Genomic DNA, 24,456 nt, shown 5'->3' on the forward strand with positions numbered 1-24,456 from the left:
AGCAGAGGTTTGTGTTCTCCTGGCCCTCAGAGATGTTTGGGTCAGTGTTGCTTTCTAAACCATCCAACAGAAGAGTGATCTCATCTTTTATCCTGGAAGACAGACCTGAAAGTTCAAGATTAATCTTCCTCTTTCCTCCTCTGTCATCACCCCCCCAACGACAGAACCGAAAGGAAGCAGAAACCCAGAGCGCAGAGGGCTGGGGTACAGGCAGGGGAGAGTCGGGGTTTTAGTGTCAGGTAGGAGGGAAATCGGTGCTAATGAGAATCCTTTAACTGTGATCTTCTCTTTTATTGCCACAAGCCTCAGGTTCAAGGGTACTCAGAGACAACAAAGAGCCCTGGAAAGGTCCCAGCTGAGCGCTCTGTGTGTCACTGACAGCTCCGGGACTGGAAGCAGAGAAGCCCTGAGCCTCACAGAAGTGCTTGGGTTATCTTTACACACAGACAGCCATGTAATCACTTTTTATCTGATCTGAGAAGAAAGGGAATCCCTCCTGTGTTGTCCTCTTCGGGCTTTTCTCTCTCCTATTTCAGGGTTTTTTTTTTTACAAAGACTCAGGCTACGACTCTGCTCACTTTTCTCTTGAATTTCCCACTCTTCTGCCTGCGGCTCTTCAGAGCAGAAGCGCAAAAGGATGCAAAAGGGATCACAGGCTTGAAAAGATGGGAATATGCCAGATCCTCTGTGCAAATCTGAATTTTGCAGTTGATTCCAGTGCAGTGGGGTCTATTTACACCGAGATTAAACCCATTAATTTCTGTAGGAGTCCCTGGAATTTAAACCCTGCTTGTGATTCCCCTGATTTCATGTCACCTTGCTACTATTTCACAACGTTAAAATAGTGGGGGTGAGGGGATTAAAACTCCTGATAATGCACTCTGCTGATGCTGTAGGGAAAATATTCTGCTTTCTGAGTCATTTGCCCTGAGCTGACTTTCTTTTTGAATGGTTCAGGGGGTTTCCTTCTTTAGCCATAAATCGCATGCAAATTCTTTTTGTGTGTGTGTGTGCCTGTGGATGACAGCGTGTGCGAGTGTGTGAGTGTGTGTGTGCCTTTCAGAAGCCACGCCAGAGAGAGAGAGAGGCTGTTCCTTTAAAGCAAAACTGAAAAAAAAATGCCTTCAGGCGTCCTATTACAGTGGAACGAGCCAAGGATCAGGATTTGCAGCTCAGCTATATAAACCCAGCAGAATCTGGCTGATCTGACCAGTTTGCCTTGCTGTCAAAGCTCGCTGCCTTACGCGCACACACGGCACCAGACAACGCAACTCCGCCGAGTTTTGACAGGACGGCAACAAAGTCAGGAGCCCCGAGCTGGCTTTGAACAGCGTATTTATTTCATGGAGACTGCTCACAGCGGGATCTAAGCTCGGTCAGGGTCTCTAAGGTAAGTCTGCTTCCTCCCCTGAATTAAAGAGTCAGGAGCTCCTCTCGCACACAAGTTTGCAGTGACCCCGTGCTCTGGCGTCACCCTCGTGGTTGTGACTATCAGGTGAATGGGCAGGGATCCTGTCAGGGAATGGTTTTGGATTGGGGCATGCCTGCCCCGAAGTCTGTCTGCATTGTCAGGTGGAATAATGTAAGAAATGTCTCGGTGGCACCCATCTGACCCAAGGAATGAATGGAGCAGGAGCTGGTGGGATGCTGGACATCCACACAAGCACAGACAGAGGACCGAATTGACAGGAAGGGTAGGAAAGCAGATTTGGGATTTCCTCTTGGCTCCTGGAGTGCTATAACTGTTTCCCCCATCCTCACCTCGCGAACCAGACTAAATCCACTCGCAGGTTTTAACCCTCCCAGGCAACTCTTTCTGTGCTCCTGCCTGTGACCTGATGAGAGCCGGGCCCTCCCCGCTGCTAATTTGCTGTCCCCACACTTCTTTTGCACCGCAGCCTTTGTCACCTCCCTCCCAGCCCCCACTGGGCTCCGGTTTCTTTTACAAGTCCGGTAACATTAGTCTGCAGCGGGGAGCAAAGCACAAAGGAAGATTCAACTGGGTATTTTATTACCAGTGCTGTACTGGGTGGGTTCTGGGAGCGGGAGGGTGAAATTCTCCATCCTCATGGAAAAACAGAGGCACTTGCTCCGTGTCTCAGCTCCTTGCTCCCTGGTGCACTGAGATTTTCTGCATGACTGTGTCTGCACTTACCAGCGAGGCTCAAATTGGCTGAAAACAGAGCAGCTGGCTGGGAGAAGGTGAACACACTTAGATTCATTTAGGAGTTGAACCCGCTCACTCAAGACTTTGTGTTACATCACCTTTGCAGAGTTTTCCCTGCCTGATTTTCTGTCTGGCTACCAGGACAGAGAGTTTTTGGCAGTGCATTTAAACTTCTGAAAAGTCTGTCTCATACTGTGGAAAGGAATGACATGCTCAGGTTGAAATGATGGTGATGTGTTGTGTTGCACACTGGAGACATAAAATTTAAAAGCACAATAAAAATATGTATAAAGTTTTTCTTCATGGAAAAAATAGAGAACAATGAGATGGATGTGATTCTATGGTCTGGGTAAAAGCCTTGCTGTCTAGCTGTTGGGCTTGGTTTTCTCTCCTGGTTTAATTTTTTAAGATCATATTAAATATTGGGAATTCATTTTACACACTTCCTAATTAATGTTACACGTGGGGGTTGTTTTATTGTGCTGGGTTTGTGCAGTTGCCTTTTAAAGCTGTGAAATCGTGGAATGGTTTGGGTTGGATGGGACCTCAGAGATCATCCAGCTCCAACCATGGGCAGGGACACCTTCCACTAGACCAGGCTGCACAGTTCAAGGGTGCCGTAGTCCAAAAATGAGGTGGACAATGGGGACTGTCCTTTGAACCCTAGGAAAACGTGCAGAAATGTGATGTCTTTTGGGTTGTTTCTTACTGTTATAGGGAAGGCAGGGGCAAATCGAATCTGAAGAAGTTTGACCAAATGGAAGTATTTAGCCAAGAGGAGATAGCTCATCTGTCTGCAGCTCAGCTTCCCTGGCAGGGAATTTGGGAAGCAGCTGGAAGAGCTGTCAGGGTGTTCCTGGTGCAGGTGCTGCCCGGTGCTCAGGGAAGGATGAGCACCTGAACTGAGCAGAGTGGTGGGACAGGAGTGACGAGGGCTGTGCCCCCCGTCACTGACCCGTCATGATCACTCTCCCAAATACCAAATTGGCATTCACTTCCCATAGTTTTTGCTCATTAATTTCATCCTCTGGCTCCTTTCAGCCCAGAGAAATTTCTTTGCACGTTCCAGCCCTTAATCCTATCACTACAGTTACTTTATCAGTGTTTCCAGAGCTGTGGAAGAGCCAAAGGATCTGCTGCAAAGCCCCCAGCCTGCAGATGAGAATGTCAGGTCTCACCTGGAGAGAAAGCAGAATTCTCCTAAAGAAATCCCTTCCAGATACATGATGGTCCTGGAAAAGAACACCAACCAGACCCAAATCTCCTGCTGAAATAGTGATGCTTAGTGATGTTAGAACTTACTGGGAACATCCCTCACCACAGCCTAAAATGTGCTCCACAAATTCTGAGTAACTGTTAGCTGGAGACTTTTTGAAATCCATCCCCTTTTATTATCCCAGCTCTTTAAAACAGGATCATTTCTCCTGAGAATTCACTCAAACTTAACTATCATGTTGCTATAACATCATTTCTAAAAGTGTTTGACATTCAGCTTATTTTCCATATCAGCGCTTTTTATAAAATATCTATAAAAAACCAAAGATTATTCATGGGTGAAGATGTTCTGACTTGCTCTAAAGAGACTGTCAAAGTTTGTTCTTGAGTATTGTCTCACTTTTTGATAAGAAAATGATGTTAAATGGCAGGGTCGGTGCTTTTTGGGACTTTCTCATCCTTTTCAAGAGTCAGGCAGAACTAAGAAGCAAATGTTCATGTGAAACAGTGATGCTGCTTTGGAGCCAGAGCTTTAACCCTTTCATCCCTCCTGGCAAAACTGTTTGGAAAACCAGCTCGGGCAGTTCTGTGCCATTTTCCTGGCACAACACCACTGTGCCTCTCCCCACCCAGCTCTGCAGGCTCTGGCCAGAGGTTTGAGTGGTGCTGAGGGCATTTAATTCTCCTGGGCTGGACAATGGGTGTGTGGTGTAAATGGACGTAAGGGAGAAACAGTGTCCATCCAGTGCTGGATTCCTTAGAGAGCCCTGCTATCCCAGGTGGAATATTACATTTGGAAGTAAGGTTAATGCAGAGGGTGGTGTCTGCTACATTATCAGCTACACATTTACCTGTCCTACCTCTGTGCCACGAGAAATCCAGAGTGGTCAAATAATTACTCTCATTTGAAGCCTGTGACTTGATAAATTCCTCCTTGGCCTCGTGCCATCACAGTCTGCTAAGCTGAAGGGCCACTGACAGTTTTAAGGTCCAGTGGCTCATAAAACTCCAGGCTTAGGAGTGGATGATTTACATCCCTGGAAAGTTCAAAATCTCAGCTTTCCAGTAATAAAAGGAATTAGTTTTGAACTGCAGCAGTTTGAGATATAGGGCTTTAAAACTGGGCTCTGATTTACCAATGTGTGCTTTCTTAGCCTTAACTTCTGGTGTGAGTTTCACACACCATGCTCGAAGACTGATCTCTGATCTAACCCTGTGGTTATAAATGGCAGAAGTCTGAAACTACTGTAAAATGTAATAGCTGCCCTTAGTGGTTTTAAGGAAGCTGCTGATGTCATATTGCAGAAAAAATCATTGTTGCTGAAGTGGGAAACTAAGGAAAACAGCAATCAAAGTGAAGTAAGTTAGTATTTTATCATCTACCAGGCTCAGAAATCTTCAAAACTGCAAGCAATTATAGGATTAGTAACTAATGAGTTCTCGACAGGAAGCACCATATCCTGAGGTCAAGGGCTGAAAAATAAGGGACGTGTACAGATTGCTTATGAGTTTTTAAGATGCAATTTAGTTCCTTAAACTGCTTGATATTGAAGAGGACTTGTTGTCCGTGGCTTTGGTTGGTTGATGTTGTAATTCCTGCTCCTGCATTTTAGGGCCTCACTGTATTAGGAGTGAAGAGGTTTAATAAATGATGCTCTCTGCCACAAAGAACCTGCAATTCCTATTATTAGCTATTCCCAAACAATTCTTTGTATAGTGAACAGAAGCAAGGAATAAGAAGGCAGTTCTTTGAGGAAAGGGAGTGCTGGAAAGCAGAGAAATGAGCAACCCCGAGGGACAATCTTGAGCCGTCGCAGTTTCCACCAAGCTCAGGGCTTCTACAAGTGTGAAACCGCCCCTCCCTCGGTGCTCGCTGTCCACTCGTGTGTCTGACCTTCTGGCCAGTCGGAGCTGGAGTTAAAAGCCTTCCACATGTGGGAAAAGTTAGAGACTGGGCATTCTTCCAGCTCCTGAAATCCCTCAATGCATGATGTAACCCCACGGTGTGGAATGGGCAGACTGGGAGGAGGAGTCAGTGGGATCCTGCCTGAAAAGAGGTGGCTCTGGAGCCTGCAGGAAGTGTCTGGGCATTGAAAGAAGGAATAGATGGGGATCCTTCTGCTAAAAGGGCAAAGTTTGAATAACTTAGTGTCACTTTTTAGCATTGAATGAATGATAGACGTGCCCTTATAACTAGAATTGTCCTTAATGTAAGATTTTCCTGGATTTCTGTGTGCATCCCTTCTCTCTCTCCTATATGCTGCCTGTCCTGTTGCTGGCAAAAAAAAACCATCAAAAAACCTCTACCTATAGCTTCAGAGAGTATATCCAGATGCAGAATTTGAATAATAGTTACTAATATAAAATATTCCTCACAACACACCCCTCCCAAACCAATGTGAGATTTTGCTGCTCAGGCTATGGAGTCAACGAGAAATAACTCCCCATTTATGTTCTTGTTTGCCTTATGCATGAGCCAATCACCCAAGACAAATCCATCCTGAGCTGATCTGGTTGCAAGAAATTTCTCCAAGCTCCCATCCTTAACTGTCTGCAGTTTCAATTAAACTAAGGTGGGATGGTGCCAAGTTTTCAGCACTTCCAACGGGAGAGTCCCGGTGCCCGAATAGGCAGTGGCATTTTGTATTCTTTGGGGAGCGGAGGGCAATGTTGCCAAGTTTGCATTCAGTCATCCATCACATATTAGCCCACTGGAGGTCCATTCTTCCCGAGCAATGGGGGAGCTCTGCTTCCTACTTTGAAAGATTACTCACACAGAAAGCCCTTTCCCCAAAACCAGGCAAGAGAAAGGAAGCTTTCTTCGACTCATACAAGCGCTCGCTTTCCAAAGTCCCCACAAAAATGATATTGTTTCATGCTCAGAAAACATATTCTCTTCAGCAGCTGAGGAGAAAGTGCAGGGTGGTAGGACAGAAATCTTAAATACAGATTTTTCCAAAAGTGCTTGCTTCAATCCTGGGCTCAACAAAGGTCTATTGTAGTGGCTGCCTCTTCCCAGGGCAGGCTGGAGCATGGACTATGTGTGGATAGATATGGGCCAGGAGCCTCCCAGGAGTCTGAAACTTAGAGCCTGGGGAAATCCCATTGTAATGATTTTGGCTTTAACTCTGCCCAACATGCACCAGAACTTGATAAGCTCATAAGCCTGAAATTGCAAATGCTAATTTTGTTATGGAATTAGGATGTTTACCAGAGTATTAATCTAAAGAGTCTTGATTCTTCTCTAAATTTACTTTCTTTTCCACCATTCTGGCAGCACAAGGCTAAAAGGGAACATAAATTTCTTTTTCTGTGTATATATGAAAATTAAACTCTGAGATCCTTTCCCTCTGTGCCCAGCAGAACTGGCTAAAGAGTTATTTCCACCATTAAGGAAAGGCTGTGAGAGGGCTAAAAAAAGCTTTATTTCCAAGAAATAAATTCACTTTCCATTGCCAAGAAATCAAAAGACCTGGAAACAGGCAGATATTGTTGGTCAGTTTGGGCTTTATCTCAAACACAGGAGGCAGGGCCAGCAGGTGAGAGAGGCTGTGGGCTGAGCACTCTGGGGACTGTGGTTTTGTGCCTCTTTGCTGTGATGAAAAGCCTTTACTTGGACAGGAAAGGGTCACTCTCAGTGTGTGCTGAGCACTTCAGCACAAGCCCTTGGTGGTTATCTCCCTCCTCAGGATTTCGCCTTGTCAGGAGCTGTTTGTTGGCCCATCAAAAGGAGCTCAGTGGCCACTTTGCACTGGCTCTTTGTTTCTCCTGGTTCCTTTGGAAAGCCAGCCTCTTTTGGGTATGCTGAATCCTCCTAAATAGCTTCTCTGTGCTGTGGGACAAAGGTCTATGCCAAGAAAGATATAAAGGTAGCTTGTGATCTGCAGGCAGCCCATTCCTCTTGGCCAGAGCCAGTGTAATGCATATTTTCCCTTTACTTGTGGCTTGTACTTCCCTCCTGCATCGCTTGTACCACAGTAATTCAGGGCTGACTCCCGATGAATGCTGCACACTGTGGGCCACAAGGCACGGGAGAACAGGATACACATGAAGGGAAAGTTCTCAGATCATTTTTCTTATTGAAGGATTTTGGCCATGTAAACAGTTTCCAGGAAAAAAAAAAACAAAAACGCTGGCATTTCCCATGGTGAGCGCTCCTTATGAATGTCCTATCTATTTTTCCAGTTTGGTGGCCAAGTGGAGTGTTTAGAGGAGGATATACCACCTACAAGCCAGGGAATTTATATTTCCACTGCCAAGTGTTAATTATGATGTCGACTCAGCCACTTTACAGGTTAGCAAGTCAATCACAGGGAGCCAGCACTCCAAGTGCTGCAGCTCCAGGCTTGATGGGAAGCCTGCAGCACCCAGAGAGTGCCATTCTCAAACACATCAGCGTTATTTGTTGCTTTATTTGGCTCCTATTTCATATAGTGTTTATTTGTCTTAGAAAAGCACATTGGGATTTGACAGGGTTGCTGGCAGTAGGAAGGAAATTCAGTTTATTACCACCAGCCGTGTGGCAGGGACACCTTTTTGGTTGTTCTGATCCCTGACCTTGAACAATTCCAGAGATGGGGAATCCACAGCTTCTCTGGGTTATGTATGTCCTATATATCCTGTATCCTAACATCCTTGTAATAAACTGAAAAATAAGGGGTGGGAGGGCTTAATTTAACTAAAAATTAAATTAATAATTTAACTAAAAATTAAATTAATTAATTTTGAGTCTGTGGTGTCCAACTCCACCTGGGGCAGAGCTCTTCCTGCTGACAGGAGCAATATTTAATTCCCTTTGATACAGGGATGTCCCTGTAACACTCCTGCTTGGCATTGCCTTAATGAGATCTTTTTGCAGAGGATGCCTTGGGCTGCTCCAGTTTGGTCTGTGCTCATATAGGTCAGGGGACAAACCCAGGCTGACAGAGAGGGAAGCAGAACCCACAGAGTGTTTTCCATGCCCAGAGTGGCCCTGCATTGTCTGCCCTGTCCCCTGTCCCCTCCAGCCTGCCCTGCTGAGGGGATGGGTTTCTCCTGGGCAGACTTCAGGGGCCGCCAGCCAAATTCTCATGTGACACAATGGCATTGATTTCACTGGGGATCTGGTGCTGGATAATTGAGCTCCACGTCCCTCCTTTCATCATCCCATAGCTCAAATTGCTGCCAGCCAAGGCTTCAGCACAGTCACAGACAGGGCTCAAGTCACTGTGGGTTAAGAGAACGAGGTCAGAGGGGTGCTGGTGGAGGGCTCTCAAGCCTCCCATTAATGTGGCAGTGCCCAATTTGCTGACATTTGAAGCAGCAGCGCAGATTTTTGTCTGAGTTCAGTCACTAATCCCTGCTCAGGGCTGTGTTTATGGCTGCAATTTCCATTACATTACATAAGTGCCTCTGCTTTGCATCAGAGCTCTGCAAAACATCCCCAGACCGGACTTTTCAGAAGCAGCCTCCTCTCTTTTTCCAAACTCCTTGCACTCAATTTGTTTCAGATCTTGTGCATCTCATTTATATTTCATTTTGCCTTGCCAAGCCATGGCTGATTTCATTCCATCTTCTCTTCACGATGTATTTTGCTCTAGTATGAGTTTGCTACCCTTCCCTGGGTTGCCAAAGATGCAAATTCTTGATGCTACCACATGTGACAGAACTAGGCCAGGCAGATCTGCAGCCTGGGGGCGATTACTGGAAGTCAGATTTCAAGGAACTCCTTCTGTGGTCTTGTGAGTTAGAAAAATGTGCACATTCCTGTGTGTTTGAGGTGCTAGTACCAAGGACAGAGGAGCTCCAGCAGGGAGAAAAAGCTGCCCAGGGAAACTAAGGATTGGTTTAAAAGCAACAAACTGCCTGGTGAGGGGTTACCCATCAGCTTCCTCAGCTTCTTTTCAAACCATACTCAAAGTCTGCTAATGACAGGAGGCAAGGAATGATAATTCTGGTCCCCAGGAATAGTGCAGGCTTTTATGGCCTGCATAAAAGTCAGTTTTAGTGCTTGAATAAGTATATGGTTAAATCAAAGTAAAATTAGAAACCACATGCAAATATTCATAATGGATTCTGAAAGTATCCTGCTGCCTGCTGACCAATATCATCTGCAGCAATCCATACAATTAAATACTTTCTGTTACTCCAGACCAATATAAATGTAAATTGTCCGTGCTCTCAATGACAGCAAAGCCATTGAAAGAGAAGAATTCCACCTCTCTTGCCTCTGGACGTGACATTCCTTCAGCTAAAATGATTTTAAATATGGAAAAGTGTGAGGCTGGGTGTGTGGAGCAGAATTTTGGCTAATCTCTTGCTCCTGACCTCCAGGAGAAATTTGAAAAACAGCTTCCTCAGAGGTGCTGTACAAAGCAGTGCTGTGTCAGTGCCTGTTCACTGTGTATTTGTTTAGTATGTCAGTAGTTTATGGTTCTTATAAAAGATCCTTATTTCTACTGCACAGACCCCACCAATAGTTTTGGTAAATGCATTAATTTGGCATCTGGTTTTTTATAGCAGATCAGCTATTCATTCACCTATTGTTATTATATTTATCAAGAGTATTGATGGCTTATTTCCTATGTCTCATTATCAGTAACAAAGATGGTGTTTGATACCTAAATCATGAATTTCTGAGACAAATGACACTGGCCAAGTTCCCATCCCCAGGACTGGCTGCTGCTTTTTTCTCCGCAGCTCCTGCTTGGCGTGAAAGGAGTGGGAAGAAAATTCAGAAGTCTTGCATTTCTGCTCTTCCCATCTCATCCCAAAACCACCTAAAACTTTGAGAAATGGGCTCTGGAAAACATATAGGTGGTTTTGGAAGCAACAGCATGGAGAAGGGCCCGGAAACGAAGCAGAGCTTTGTGTGTGGAAGGAACACGAGTCGCTGTGATTCATGCGAGAGAGCACACGAACCCCGTGGTCTGAAACTGCAGCAGCAAAGCCCTCAAAATATTTCAAAGCAAAGTCTCCAGCGTCTACCCAGAAAATAATGAGCTCCTGACAAAGTGTAACTTGGCAGAGAAACTTTCCAAAGACAAGTTTAGAAAACCGTAGATCTTTTCCAGCTCTGCGTCTTTGCTGCGAGCAGGGAAAAGCCAAGAGCCCGAGCGAATGCTTTTGCTATTAGCAAAGGCTTTATTAAAAGGTACAGGACGTACTTAAGAGGCAGGAGGGGTTTCTGCTGGGAGACTGTGCACAGAAGTTGCTTTTGCTGTGAAAAGGGGTTTTTTTTATATTGGAAAAGGCACTAATTGAGGCTTCTGTGTCTGTGGCAACTCTGCCATGGCCCGCATTCAATTCCCTGTTCAGCAGCCCAGAGTTCTGCTCGTGTCTTCAGAGAGGGATGGGAAAAAGTCACTCCTGTGCTGGAAATGCAGACAGGGGGTTCAGGCAGAAGCCAGGCAAAAGGAAGGTGTGACCCATCCATTCTGCTTTCCACGGAGTCCCTCGGATCTGACCCATTTCTACAGCTCTGCTTCTCTTTTTAGAACGGCGCCAGTTTTGCTGAACCCATTGTTGTCTTTGCCCTTCCCATCTCTGGTGTGTCCTGCTGTTTCTAATCCACAGTTTTTGTCTAGGCTGTATCTGCCATGGGCTTTTTCTTCCCCCTCTGACAGCTACAGCAAGAACAGAGGTTGCTTTGCAGATGTGAGAAAAAAGTATTTAGCAGATGGCTTTTTTTTCCCCCTCCTGAGCTTGTAGCAAATTGCTCCACTTGGCTGATTGCTGTGCCCCCTGCCAGGAGCCTGAATGCAGCTCCAGAGCACCCCACTGACCTGCTTGTTTTGTTTCTCTTTTCTGAGCTCCCACTTCCAGAAACTGATGCTCAAGTGTCCGAGCCCTTAACAAAAAAACAAGCTCCAAGGGCAGACTGAATTCCCTGTTAACTTGTGCCTCATCCCAGTCCCTGTGAGAGAGACCAGCTGGGTTTGGTGTGAGTTCTCCCATGGTAACCTCTTGTAATGCTGTTTCTCTTTTCTTTCAGTTTATATGCGACAAATTTGAATGATCTGCTCTATAAAATAACCAGGCTGTTTCTTGTGGCTGCTGTAAAATTCCTTCTGTGGCCAGAGCTGGATGAAGGATTCTCCTGCCCTTCCCGTCTGCAGGGGTGAATCACTTGGGTTGTGTAACAGCAGCAAACCTTGGCACACCAAGGTGCAGGAGGATTGTGCACATGGGTGTGGGAATCATCCCTCTGATCACATAAAATGTCTAGAGATGAAAAGGCCTTCAACAGACACAAGAGAATGAGCTGAATCCGTGAATTTTGGGTTAGCTGCAGTTTTTTTCTCGAATTCTCTGGTGTCTTTCTCTGTGGGTTTTGGTTACCTTGTAATTTATTTCCATGGATTCATCTTCTCATTCTGATGATTGGCCTGGCACATCCTCTTGGCTTCAGAGTAAGGCTGCAGCTTTCTATTGTTACCCCAGAATTCCAGGCAGTCCTGTAGCTCTGTGCATTTGTGCTGCACGTCTGGTCAGACCTCCTTCTTCAGAGCAAAAGACATCCCAGAGAATCATGGAATCACAGAATGGCTTGGTTTGAAAGGGACCTTAAAACTCATCCCGTTCTACCACCTCTACATGGGCAGGGACACCTCCCACTGTCCCAGGCTGCTCCAAGCCCCAATGTCCAGCCTGGCCTTGGGCACTGCCAGGGATCCAGGGGCAGCCCCAGCTGCTCTGGGCACCCTGTGCCAGGGCCTGCCCACCCTCACAGCCAAGAATTTCTTCCCAATATCCCATCTAACCCTATTCTCTGCCTGATTGAAGCCATTCCCCCTTGTCCTGGCACTCCAGACCCTGCTCAACAGTCTCTCTCCATGGTTCCTGTTGGCTCCTTCAAGTCTTGGAAAGCTGCAATTACCCAAAACCTTCTCCTCTTCAGGCTGAACAATCCCAGCTCTCCCAGCCTTTCCTCCCAGCAGAGCTGCTCCATCCCTCTCATCCCCCTGGAGCCTCCTCTGGCCTCTCTCCAGCAGCTCCAGGTCCTTCCTGTGCTGGGCCCCGGGGCTGGGGCAGCTCTGTAGATTTCCCTTTCTCTCCTACATTTCAGGCCCAACATTCCAGCTTTTTTCTTTTTAATTGGGTATTTATTTTCTGACAATATTACAGCACTCCCTGGGAAGATGTTTAATTATGGAAATGAGGATTTGACAGCACCTTTCCTGTGAGGTCCTTGGAATGCTTAATTCACAGGGACACACACGGTCCCTGGAGGTTTTACCAGCGGCAAAACAGAGGCACAGCAGATGATTTATGAAATAATTTCAGAACAGGATGCCTGAGTTTCAGTCCTCACTCCTAACTGTGATACTGATGCCTTAGATCTTGACCTTGTGTTTTTCAAATCCTGCACTGCCTGGTGTGTCACTCTGAAGTCTCTTGTAGCCTGTTCATTTCTGCTCTCTCGTGCTGGGCAGACATAACAAAGCCTCTCCAGGCCTGCTCTCCAAGGACACCCAGACTGTCCTAGGCCCAAAAAGTATAAACCAAAGAGCTTCTAAGGGGGGCAAGCTGAGGGGAAATTACGTCATTAAACTGAAGCTTTAATTGGAGAATGAACCCTGCTATGCCAATGAACCAAACCTATAAAAGTGTGAAGAACTCGTGACCTGGGCTCCATCTTGGGCTCCATCTTGGCAGTGGCCTCTGGCTCCCCAGGGGTACCTTTGAAGGCCTTTCAGATAAATACCTATTTTATTCTTTTACTCCTGTCCAGTCTCTGGTTTTGGGAGGCCTCTTAAGGCATCAAACCACACCACCAACCCCAAGGTTTTGGGCACTTTCTGGAATCTCTGCCAAGAGCACAAGGTTTTGTGGGAATTCCATGGGTCCAGCTCTATTTAGCTCCATTTTCTTGTTATGGAAAAGAAGACGGCAAAGGGGATGGCCGACCCTTGGTCAGGAAGGTTTTATCTCAACCTTAATTGCTGAGATGTAGTTTTGCCAAGCCTGGGGAATCCATTCATGGGAGACCTGTTCATTCCCACTTTGCAATGACACTGCCCTATTGGTTCACCTCAAACTTTACTTCCATTTAGATTTGTATTGATGCCTTGAGAGGCCTCCTAGAAACAGAGACTAGACAGGAGCAAGGGAATAAAGGCAGGTATTTATCTGAAAGGCCTTCAAAGGTACCCCTGGGGAGCCAGAGGCCACTGCCAGGATGGACCCCAAGATGGAGCCCAGGTCACGAGTTCTCCACACTTTTATAGGTTTGGTTCATTGGCATAGCAGGGTTAATTCTCCAATTAAAGCTTCAGTTAATGATATAATTCCCCTCAGCTTGCCCTCCTCTCAAAGACTTTTGGTTTATAGTTTTTGGGCCTAGGACGGTCTGGGTGTCCTTGGAGAACAGGGCCAGAGAAGCTTTGTTATGTCTGCCCAGCACGAGAGAGCAGAAGTGAACAGGCTCCAAGAAACTTCAGAGTGACACACCAGGCAGTGCAGGATTTGAAAAATATAAAAGTTAAAACCTAAGGCATCAGTATTCCCAGATTTCACAAAGGTCCATCCTCACAGCACCACAAACCCAGGCTCTGTGGTAAAGCAGAGGTGAGCTCTGTGCTCCCTTGTCTTTGCATCACCTTCCACATGTCCCTGCAGAACAAATCCAGAAGGAATTTGCTTCTTTCCTTATGCTGCCTGAGAACCAGGATCGAAATCACACCCACACGTGTGCCACTGTTGGAAATGTTAGCTGAAATACATTCTAAAAAATAAGATTACTCCAAATGAGAATTTGTTTGGCTTTTCCAGCTCAGCACTCAGAGTTTCACCTCCTCGCATCCTAAAGGGAATAAACCTAATTTGTAAGAAAAACCCTTTGCATTTCATGGCTGCAGCTTTTTCATTTCCTGGGCTTTGCACCTCTAAGAGAGAGCAACACAAACCATGAGTGAGACATTACTTCAGGCAACCCACTCCAGGCTGCATCATTCCCTTGAACTCATTCAGCAGCATCCTTTTTGCATGGCCTTATCCTTTTTCTGCCTCCAACAAAAACAGTATTTTTAAAATCATACTACACAGGCATATTTTTAGCTGCTGTGAATCCCTGCAGTGCCACGGGTCAAATCCACCAGCTGGTCTAACATGTTTGGGAGGCAAAGGGGAAGTGGAGTTGTCTAAGACACCAGAGCAGCACCATCAAATCCCAAACCTGAGAAATCTCCGTGTCTGTCTCCTCTGCTGCCCCTCCCCAGCTCTGCTCTCTTCCCTTTCCCCGCTCTTCCAGGCTGTTTGTTTTACATCTCGAGCCAAGCTGACTCCCTGCCAAACATCCTGGGGGGGCAGGGGAGTGTTATTTATCCATAGTTACAATTCTTTGGTGGGTAACAAGCAGAATCCGCCTTGGGAACAGGAGAATCCCTGTCCTTGAAGATGGTAACAAGCTGAAGGTAATTGGGCAGAGCAGCCAGCAATAAGGAGCCCTCTGGCTCCTGGACCAGCATTTTTGAAGTATCTTGCTGCCTGAAAATTCAGTTTGGTGTTTGAAAATGCATGGATGTGTTTTACTCCCCGGTGGGCACAACTCTGAGCTTTTAGAGGTGGGAGCGAACAGATTAATTCTCTTTCTTCTGTCCTGGGGTGCAGGAGAGCACAAGCACTGTGGGTTCACTTTCATAAATTTTCACTTAGTAATTGAAGGCCAGGCTGCTCTGACTTTTATTAGAAAAAGGAGCAGGAATCCTTTGAAGAAATGATTGAGGTGGTTATTCTTTGAAACAGCCCACTTGGTTCAAAGCAAGCCATTACTGGTTTCAAAGATTTAAAAGAAAGATTTGTCAGGGAATTTTTTCCCAAGAATAGGAGCCCCTGAAATGCTGCTGACTCTCTCTTGGTGTCCTTCTTGCTGAGTCCTCAGAATCAAGTGAAAAATGGCATCTTTCAGTGACCAAATATGTGTTGAGAAAAAATTTCACTTGTACCTGTTATTTTATCATCACTTGGCTCCAGTTCTTTTGTAAAAACAACTTTTATACGTTTTTATTTGGACATCCTATGGAGAGGACAGGGAAATGCTGAATGAAATTGTACAGAATGAGAGGAACAAAGGAAATTTTTTTCCTCTAATATAGGGGACCACTAGTGCCACCAAATAGCTCATCTGAAATACTGTAATTCCAGTAAGTACAGCAGATATTTCATCATTTATAAACATCCTTGAGTGCTTACAGAGAAATCAGTGCAAACCAGCCAAGTCTTTCCTCAAGTCAAATAAAAAAATGGAGTGCAATTTGTTCCATAATGGAACAAAGTCCCAGTTTTGGTGAAGGATTTCACTACTGCAGAAGGTGGGTGCTGGGTCACTCCAGCAGGGAGAGTCCTGGGATGGTTTGTGCTGTTTGGATGGTGCATTGTGACCCTCCCAGGTGGTATTTGCCACATGGATGGGTGTAACTGGTGTCTGCCACAGGGCTGGGCTCTGTGCCACTGCTGGGCTCTGTAGAAATCTTGAAAACAGGTGAAGACTTTTGTTCTGCCATCTCAGAACAATGAATCCGTTTCTTATGCCCCTTTCCCATCTTATTCCTCTCTCATTTTCCTGTTGGCCAAAATGAAAAAACCAAAAAAAACCAAAAAAAGCCCAACCAAATTCAACTTATTTATTCACTTCTCAATTCTGCCTGAGCCTGTTGTTTAAAGACCCTTCTTTTGTGAGTTCAATCAGATGCTTGATAAGAGAACAAGCGTTGCTAACTAACAGGGCTACAAAGCAGCCCCTTCAGGGAACACATGACCTCATCCCCAGGATTACTCCAGCACAGGAATTCAGCCTCCAGCGCACACCCAAAATAAACCTTTGCAGGGAGGTGCTTTATCCACCTCCCCTTGGCCCGGCATCTGCTTTGCCAATGTCCTCCTCAGTGGTTGGGACGAAAGACGTATGGAAATTCCGATTTTCCTGCTCCCAAGCAGCCTGCCCCGCTGGCTGGAGCTGCCTTTGGGCCGCTGCCCTGCTGCAGCAGCCAGCCCTGGCACAGGGATGCAGTCATGGAGCGGGGCTGGTTTTCACTCCCAGCTCCCATTGTGTGCCCGGGTTTTGTTGGATGCTCGGAGCCTTGGCAGCCGGGAACGGCTCTGGGAACGCCTGTGGGGTCACACACAGCGCTCCCAAAACTCCCCCTCTGCCAAAAGGTGGCATAAATCCCTCCCTGATGGATGAGAAGTGACACCAGTGTGTTGTCTCGGTGCCTTTAGCCCCTAACACTGGACAGCACCAATGTCCTGAGGATATCATCCCTGCTTGGGAAGCTGGTGGGTTTCCAGCCAGCTGCTTTGGGATCTCAGTCTGGGTGTCAAGACTTAGCTCCTGTTGCCCCCACGATGAGGAAGAGGACGTGGTGAGCAGCTCCCCACCCTGGCACGCTTTTGCTGGACAAGGTCTCCAAGGAAAGGCAGAAAGGACTCCTGCAGTCCTTGAAGCAAAATGAACTGAAAGGCAATATCCTGTCAGGTCCCAAGCTGGTTTAAGTCCCGTTGCCCCTAGTCAGGAGCTCATAACCATGCTGGAAGGAAACACATCTGCAGCTCACGCTGAGATGTATCATTTATTTATTTCCAATTATGCACATTTAGCAGCAAGTTACATGAAAGATTAAACACCACGTTACGAGTGTGGTCTCATTAATTCTGCACCACGCATCTAAGTCACTCAGCAATTACCTTCACTCCTTTTTAATGTGGATAATTTTATTAAATGTGGTGATAGTAAAAATGAGTTAAGAGCTGTGGATTCCTGTTTTTCATGCGCTCTCTTTCCGAGGCTGGCTGGCTATATATAATTATTGCATAATGCCACGTTGGATGCTTCTCATTTAAACAACTGCTTAAATAGCTGCAAGGCTCTGACAGGGTTCAGCAGATGCCTCTTCCTTGGCCTCTGATCTTGTAAATGTGAATTCTTCATTGTGCCTGGGATACCTGTTGGTGACAGACGTTGCAAAGCCTCAAGATTTGAGTTTATTCTACAAAAAAATCGGCCTGAAGAGTAAATTCTGCACTAAACACCACAGTGGTGGTGTCAGAGCAGCTCTGCTCCAGCCAGGTTGTACCATTTCCAAAGGCATCTCCTTTGCCCTTTTCTCCACCAATCTTGTCCCCACCTGTGACCCATTCAGAAGGTGAATGTGATTAAACCTCATTAAGAGCTGCAGCCACTTGGCTCCTCTAATTTAACATGCTTGGGGCTTCCTCTAATCCAGGTGATATATTAAAAGAATTAAGAGATTCTAGCATGAAGAGTATAGAATTCAGGCAGAAAAACTGAGAGCAGAGGAAGCCTTTTCACAGGGGTAAACTGAAGAATCTTTCCAGAGAAGCAATTAGAAACATAGAATTAGGGAGTTTAGTTATTTGTACTTTGGTTAGACTTATTAGAAATCAAGGTGAGAACTGACTGGTCTGAAATGTCAGAGCTGAGGGGTGATCTCAGCTTTCCGAAGTCCCAGCTCGGTGCCATTCCCACATTCCTGGCTCTCCCCTGAGCTCCTGCTCCTTTGCTCCCAATGGAGTAGCAATAGCAGTGGGATGTTCAGGCAGGATTTCTTTGCTTTTCTCATCATCAGCCAGGTAATTCCTAAGAAACATAAATCAGAAGAGTCCGTAGGACCCAGAATCTGGAAGGCACCTCTTGGTTGCTGAGTTCCATACCCTGTTATGGCAGGCACCTCGTCACATAATCTGTTTTTCACTTCTGTGTAATTATTGCATGTTTTCAGCAGTCATTTTCTCCCCGCTGTACCTCTGCCAGCTGATTTAATTTTTCATTTAATTAATGAGATTTGCTCAACATATTTAATATTTCATTGACCAAAGGTGTCACTGATACTGGAAGAAGCCCACCTCCGATCCCTGAACTTTCAATCTGCTTTGAAAATCAGCCAAACTCATTGTTTTGTTTGGAAGGTTCTGTTCTCTCTCTGAGATCCTGAACAAGGATAGACCTGGAGAGATTTTCCATGGCTAAGAGGACAAAACTTCTGAAACAGAAGTGGTTTATAATGGAATAATCACGCTAATTTGCCTCCAAACAGTCACTGCACAACAGAAGGTTTAGCCTCTCATGGGTCTCCTTTTATGCTTATCATTCGGAATTTACCAGAGCTCTTTCACATTTTTATGGATGTTGGCTTCACTGGGTTATTTCTCCTTGCCTTTTGTGGCACTGTCATGCTGATGGCTTTGAAATATGAGCCTTTGCTAAATTCTAAATTGTACACAAAGCAATTAATTAAAATTCCTTCCAAAACAGCCCTGGCAAAGCCCTGTCAGTGCTGCTTTCCAGCCAAGGTAGGATGGGTGGAGGCTAAAATGCATCCAAGTGGTTTTAGTTCAAGATGATGTACAGTAGGATCTGTGAACCAGAAACCCTGCAGCTTCCCCAAAGCGGGAACATCATCTAAGAGCTGTGGCCAAAGGTGAAAAGTGAACTGGAGTGAAGAGTTTGGGCTTAGCTGGGTGATATTTAATGCAGGACCTCAGGGGCCGCACAGGGCAAAAAGCATCCATGAATTGTTTTAATTGCTGTTCTTTGAAAGAGTCTGAGGTATAAATGTGATCACAATTCCAGTGATCACCAGAGACTCTTGTAGGATTTAAGATAATCTAGAATTCCTTCTGTTTTTACGACTAATTCCAGTGGCATGGGCAAGGCCCTTGGAATGGATGATGGATGCATTCTGGGCTTGAAAACTCTAATCTGTGACAGCTCAGAAATCAATCCTGAATTAACTGTGCAGAGCAGTTCCCACCTCTGCACTCAGAGTGTTCTTGGTTGTAATTGTCCTCAGTCCCACGAAGTTTCACTGCTCTGAAAGGTGCAGTGCCAGCACCAGATGGGACACAGGTGGCTTCAGGGGGCATCCAGAGCCCTGAGCTGTGGCTGCTCACCCACATCAAACACAAACTGCTGGTTGGCCCTGAAATGAAAAGAATTTAAGTCACAAAGGCAGAGAAAAATGTGCTTTTATGTGCTTTAAGTGCTATAAATGCCTTCTGGGAGCTGCTGGCGTTTGAACCACTGTGGTGGGACTCAGCAAAGCTGGATCAGCTTCCTCTGTCTTGCAGTGGGTAAAACACCTCAGCAAAAAGGCAGAGGCTCCTGGGGAGCTTGGGAGTCTCAGTGTCAGCCTCTCCATGTCCCAGTTTTCCATATTTAAAGTGGAGGACTGTGCTTTGTTTATCCATCACAATTACAGAAGCTTTCAGAGAAGAGGCTCTTTGCCTTTCTCCAGCACACGTGGATGCCGTGAGGCTCCTGCTGTGGGGCCGTGGACATCACTGAGTCCCTTCTGTGACAGAAAATGTGGATTTGTGTCACTTGTATCTCTAGACTCCAACTCTTCTACTGAAACGAGTTTTCAACCTTCCTTCCCAGCTGTTTCCTCTCTGCCTCTTTCTCCATGGAGCTTTTCCAGAGGATGCTTTCTTGCTTTTTCCCTCTTTTTCACTCCCATTGCACTCCCACAGACAGCCAGATCAGTTTGGTTAATGCTTATCTCCCTTTGTAATTTCCAGGAAGAGCTGTAGTCTGAAAATCTGGCGTAGGTGGGGTGGCAAAGGTTTTCTATTCACATGTTGCTATTTATTAAAGGGAGGTCACTGAGCCTGGATCCACAGTTTTGTGTGGGCTTTCCAGATGTGGGATTTCTTATCTAGAAAACAGCAGAGCATTTGCAGGATGTTTATTCTTTATGACCTGGCCATGGAGGTAGAAGTGAAGCTGTTTGACTGTAAATTAAAGGTAAGTCCTCAACCTGGAACCTGGATGGATTCCTGCTTATCACTGTGCATTTTATCTGTTAGAACCATTTAGAAAAAGGCAATCAGCTTCTTTCTGTCCCCTTTGAAAGTTATGACCCTCTTTTCACCTCTTCATGCAGTTGATTTAAGACTTTGAAGAAAATTGCTGAATTATGAAAATTTCCCTTTGGAGTTTCACACCCTCAGGGTCTATTCATATCTGCAGGGTCTGATTGGGGTTGAAACAATTGCCACACTTCTTTGCACCCACAATCTCCGGGAGCCTTGGGGAACACAGCAGATTTTCTGAATTACTCTGAATGCAGCTGCCCTGAAATTCCTCTCCTTAGAACGGATACAGTGTAAATAAAGAGGGGGGGGAAAAAAGGCGACAATTTGGCTTTGATCATTTCTGCTGAAAAGGTTCAGGACTGATGGCTTAGGACTGTTATGAATTTCTGCTCTCCACTGTGATTTAATGTAGTTTGACCTACACTGAGTATCCCTGCTGATTCCTTTGCCCTGTTGGAATTGGGAATGGAAAGAAAATGATTTTCTGCAGTTATGAATGTGTGGAAACAGCAGTGGAAGATGATGAAGTCAGAGCTGTTCATGTTTTGGCCTCTCATGTGAAAACTTCCAGGGCCCCCCCAGTCCCTTGCTTTGAGAACATTTCAATTGACTTCAGCCTTAATCCACTTCTGCTGGAGAAGATTCCTGGAGCCTCGGGAGTCACAAGCTCTTGGCAAAACCACAGCAGCACTTTGGCTTTGAAAGGTTGCATCTTCTGAGGCCTTGCCTTGTGGAAATGCCCTCTGGCAGATGGTCTCAGTTTAGGAGTCCTGTGTAACAGCACTGCTTGTATTCCTTGCAGAAAATGCACCAATCCCCCAGGTGTGCAGAGAGGGAAAGATCTGGGTCAGAGCCAATCCTGCTGTGGCTCTTTGGTCTTTGTGGCAGTGGATAAGGAGAGGGGCACAGTGATAACGTGGTGCCAGTGCCTTCACGTGTGCTCTGCTGGGCACCCCAGGCTGGAGGGGACACATGGAGCACGCCTTGGTGGAAACTCTGGAAATGTGAAGTTCCTGCAGTTAACAGATCACAGAAAACTATTCTGGGGTTAGCAATCGACAAACCTCAAACTGCTCCTTGTTGTGTTCCCTGGAGAGGGCTTTGGCTCTTCTCCAGCAGAGTCTTCCTCCCTGTCAGAACCCAGCCCGCTGCTGTTTTGCCCAGATTTTAACAAGATGTGCTCAAATCCAGTATGTGCTGACAATATTTGATCCCCTCCTGCTGTAATGTTGGAAGTATCTGCTTAGACAGGAATTGCTTCCTTCTTTTCCTCTCTTTTTTCCCTGCCATTTTCATGTCTAATTTCCAAGTCATGACATGTAGAGAGTGTCTGAGAAAATCTAATCAGCCTTCTGCCTTCGTTAGGAAGGACAGCTGAGATCGTTTCTAACACCTCCATTCCTTCCTTGCTGCAATCTGTTTTGATTAAAATTGCACAGGGCTCTCATCTGCATATTTATCATCCCACATACCCACAAATCATCTCACAACTCTGCCACCCCTGAACGTTCAGGAGAGACTGGATTGCTACACCAGGACTTTAAAGTATGCAGACATTAATTTAGTTTCTCACACCTGCTGCTTTCCAGCAAATATGGCTTTGGGAAAGGGAAATATTCATACATTACCTTTGCTTAGTATTCCCCAGGAGTCGGGATTCCTGGGGCTTTTTTCAAGATTGATTGAAAATTTCCTATTAAGAAACAAATTTCTAATTAAATGGAAAGGTCCTGAAAAAGTTCTGATGCCAGGAGGGGGGCGAGGGGAAGGGGGGAATGTCTAAACAAAGAAATAACCCATTTTAATAACATTTTTTCAGCTTTTGACAGCCAGATTGTGATGTGCTTTCAGATCTTCAGATGAAAGGGCTGCAGTGGAAATGAAAATTATTCCTTCCCTTTGTGCAACTGACAGTCCATCTTACTTCCACCACATATTATTACGTGTATCACCAGGCAGTGATCAGGTTTTTAAGGAGTGCTTTCTAGAAATAGCCTTTTTCTGCTCTTTGGTTAAAATCTGACTTTTAAAGTTACTGTTTATATGACAATTTTTTTTTTTTTAACCTGAATCTCCTTTTGCCCCAGCTGGTACTGCAGAGATGCTATGATTTGCTTCTCAATTCATAATCTCTATTTTTTAATCAGATATTTAAGATGTGTGAGAGGCCACAACACCTTTTCTTCTTATTTATATTGAGGTTGTACTCGGGGAGCAGGAGAGCAGGAGATAACTCTGCCCAAGGAGGGTGGAAAGGTGCCAATGATCAGATGGGGAGGACATGAGCTCCAGATTTATTGTCCTGCGTGACAAGCAGAACATTTTGCACACCATCCACATCATCGTTGCCAGGATTTTTGTACTCAGGGTAGCAGGAAGACCTGAGGGCACAGCTCATTAGGATGAGTGGTGTTCTCTATTAGACAAAATATTTGTAAAAATAGAAATACTCTGGGTCATACAAACCTACCTGAGAGGTATCAGACATCAGCCAGCTCCTCTGAGAGACCACAAAGCCAAACTCATGCTGGGAAGGGTCATCTTTTGCCAACCCTTACTGCAAGACTTTTAGGTGCCCCTAAATAATTCAGCAGTTGATGTCTGCAAAGAAAATATTGAGAGGATTTCTCCAAGAGGCAGCTTTAAAATACAATCTACACGAGCTGTTTGGAAGGGAAGATGAGGAAAAATGAAGGGACAACAGAGCCTGGCAGTCGCTGTGGCTTCATTTCTCTGCTGCTCCCGGGTGGTCCATTGTGGTGGGAGCTGTTGTTTGAGGAGTTGGGGTTGGAGAGAAGGGTGTCCTCTTTGTTCTCCCTGCCAAGACCATGGACATGTATAAATAATTGGAGGAAGGTGTCTGGTTTTGTAGATGTCAGACCCAGGAGTGGAGCTCAGCTAATGCTGCTGGGCCCTTGGCAGATGGGATGGGAAACACCTGATGGGGATGAATTAAATTGCTCAGGCATCACACCAGGTGTCAAAGCATTGGGGTCACAGAGCAGGCACGGAATGCTGCTCCTAGACCACCACAACGTTTCTCCAGAAACTTCAAAAGGACATCAGCCAAGACACATTCATTCTTCCAGTATCATCTATGGGCTGAGAGGTTTGGCTGCCTCTAATGCAGCGCCACTCAAAGTTCTGGTGTTCACGTGGATTTCATCAGTAGTGAAGGTGACAATGACAGTGGCTCTTTCCAGAGCTGGTTTTTCATTTTCCAGGCATATTAAAGAAATCAGTTTGTACCATCATTAAGTGATTTGTCAGCTCGCACCGGTCAGCAGCAGAAAAAAGTGCAATTTCCTTGGTTTGGGAATGGCCCATATTCCTGTAGGCTGGGATTTACAAAAGCCATAAGGAAATGGATGCTCAACTTCCACTAAAATTCAGTGAGAATTAGATGCAGAGCTGCCTCCAGTTTGTTCCATTTTCCATTGGTGATCCATCTGTCAAGCTGCTTTTGCCTTTAATGACTACTTGAGGGTTAGGCACCAATTTTGGCTGTAATGACCTTGTCCTGGGGCAAAAAGTGCATAGCAGCACATGGAATTGCATGGGAAGCAGTTTGCAAAACCCAGGTGGGAGTGCTCGAGACCAAAATCCCACTTCAAATACAGTCCTGAACATGTTTCATGAACTGGCAACCCAGTTTAGAGATTGAGTCAGAAATGAGACCTGGACCATGTCTGTCTCTGTTACTCTTTATTAACAACCTTGTGATCTCTTCTGGTGCAGGCAGGGCTTGCAGAAATATTTGAGCAAACGGGGTAAGTGTTAGAAATGCCTTAAAGCTGAATGGTTTTCCATGACAGGGAAAAAGCCTTCCCTTCTGCTCGTTTAGTTCTGATTTATTCTCCAGTTAAAAGGGGCGAAGTTTGCCCTTTGTGAGCTCAACGTTGCCTACAAAACCCACTAAACTTCAGTGAAGTGTCTGATGTATGATTGTCATTCCCTCACAAAAGCAGCTGGGATAGCACAGGAAGAACAATCCCTCCATTTTGGGGCAAGCAGAAGGGTGGAAGAGGCTGGTCTCTCATCTGACAGATAAATTAGCATCAAAACTATGATGTTTAGAGAATAAATTGGTGTTTCCTCCGTTACTGGCATTTCACAGCTCACAACCACTGAAAGCACAGTCACCGATCTCACCATTAAACCAAGCCTTTCTGGGAGAGGGAAGGAAAACAAACGTTGAGATGACATTTATTAAGTGTGCTTGTTCAGACAGTCCATTACTGCTTTGGCTCCTCTCTCTACAT

At 45.6% G+C, this 24,456-nt stretch overlaps 1 protein-coding gene across 4 annotated transcripts in view; it reads left to right on the plus strand.

The window, feature by feature from the left end:
• The first annotated feature begins 1,139 nt into the window (after positions 1-1,139).
• The window catches only part of TNC (tenascin C), a 72,027-nt gene continuing 48,710 nt past the window's right edge, over positions 1,140-24,456 (plus strand). Inside the window, exon 1 of one of the 4 annotated variants that reach the window (XM_039561517.1) lies at positions 1,140-1,390. The gene's annotated coding sequence lies outside the window, so the exon portion shown is untranslated. The remainder of the gene's footprint in view (positions 1,391-24,456) is intronic. The other 3 variants (XM_020584482.2, XM_039561519.1, XM_039561520.1) reach the window with 3 other exon arrangements.

The sequence above is a fragment of the Corvus cornix genome, chromosome 17, assembly GCF_000738735.6.
Source record: "Corvus cornix cornix isolate S_Up_H32 chromosome 17, ASM73873v5, whole genome shotgun sequence".
NCBI classification, from domain to species: Eukaryota; Metazoa; Chordata; class Aves; order Passeriformes; family Corvidae; genus Corvus; species Corvus cornix.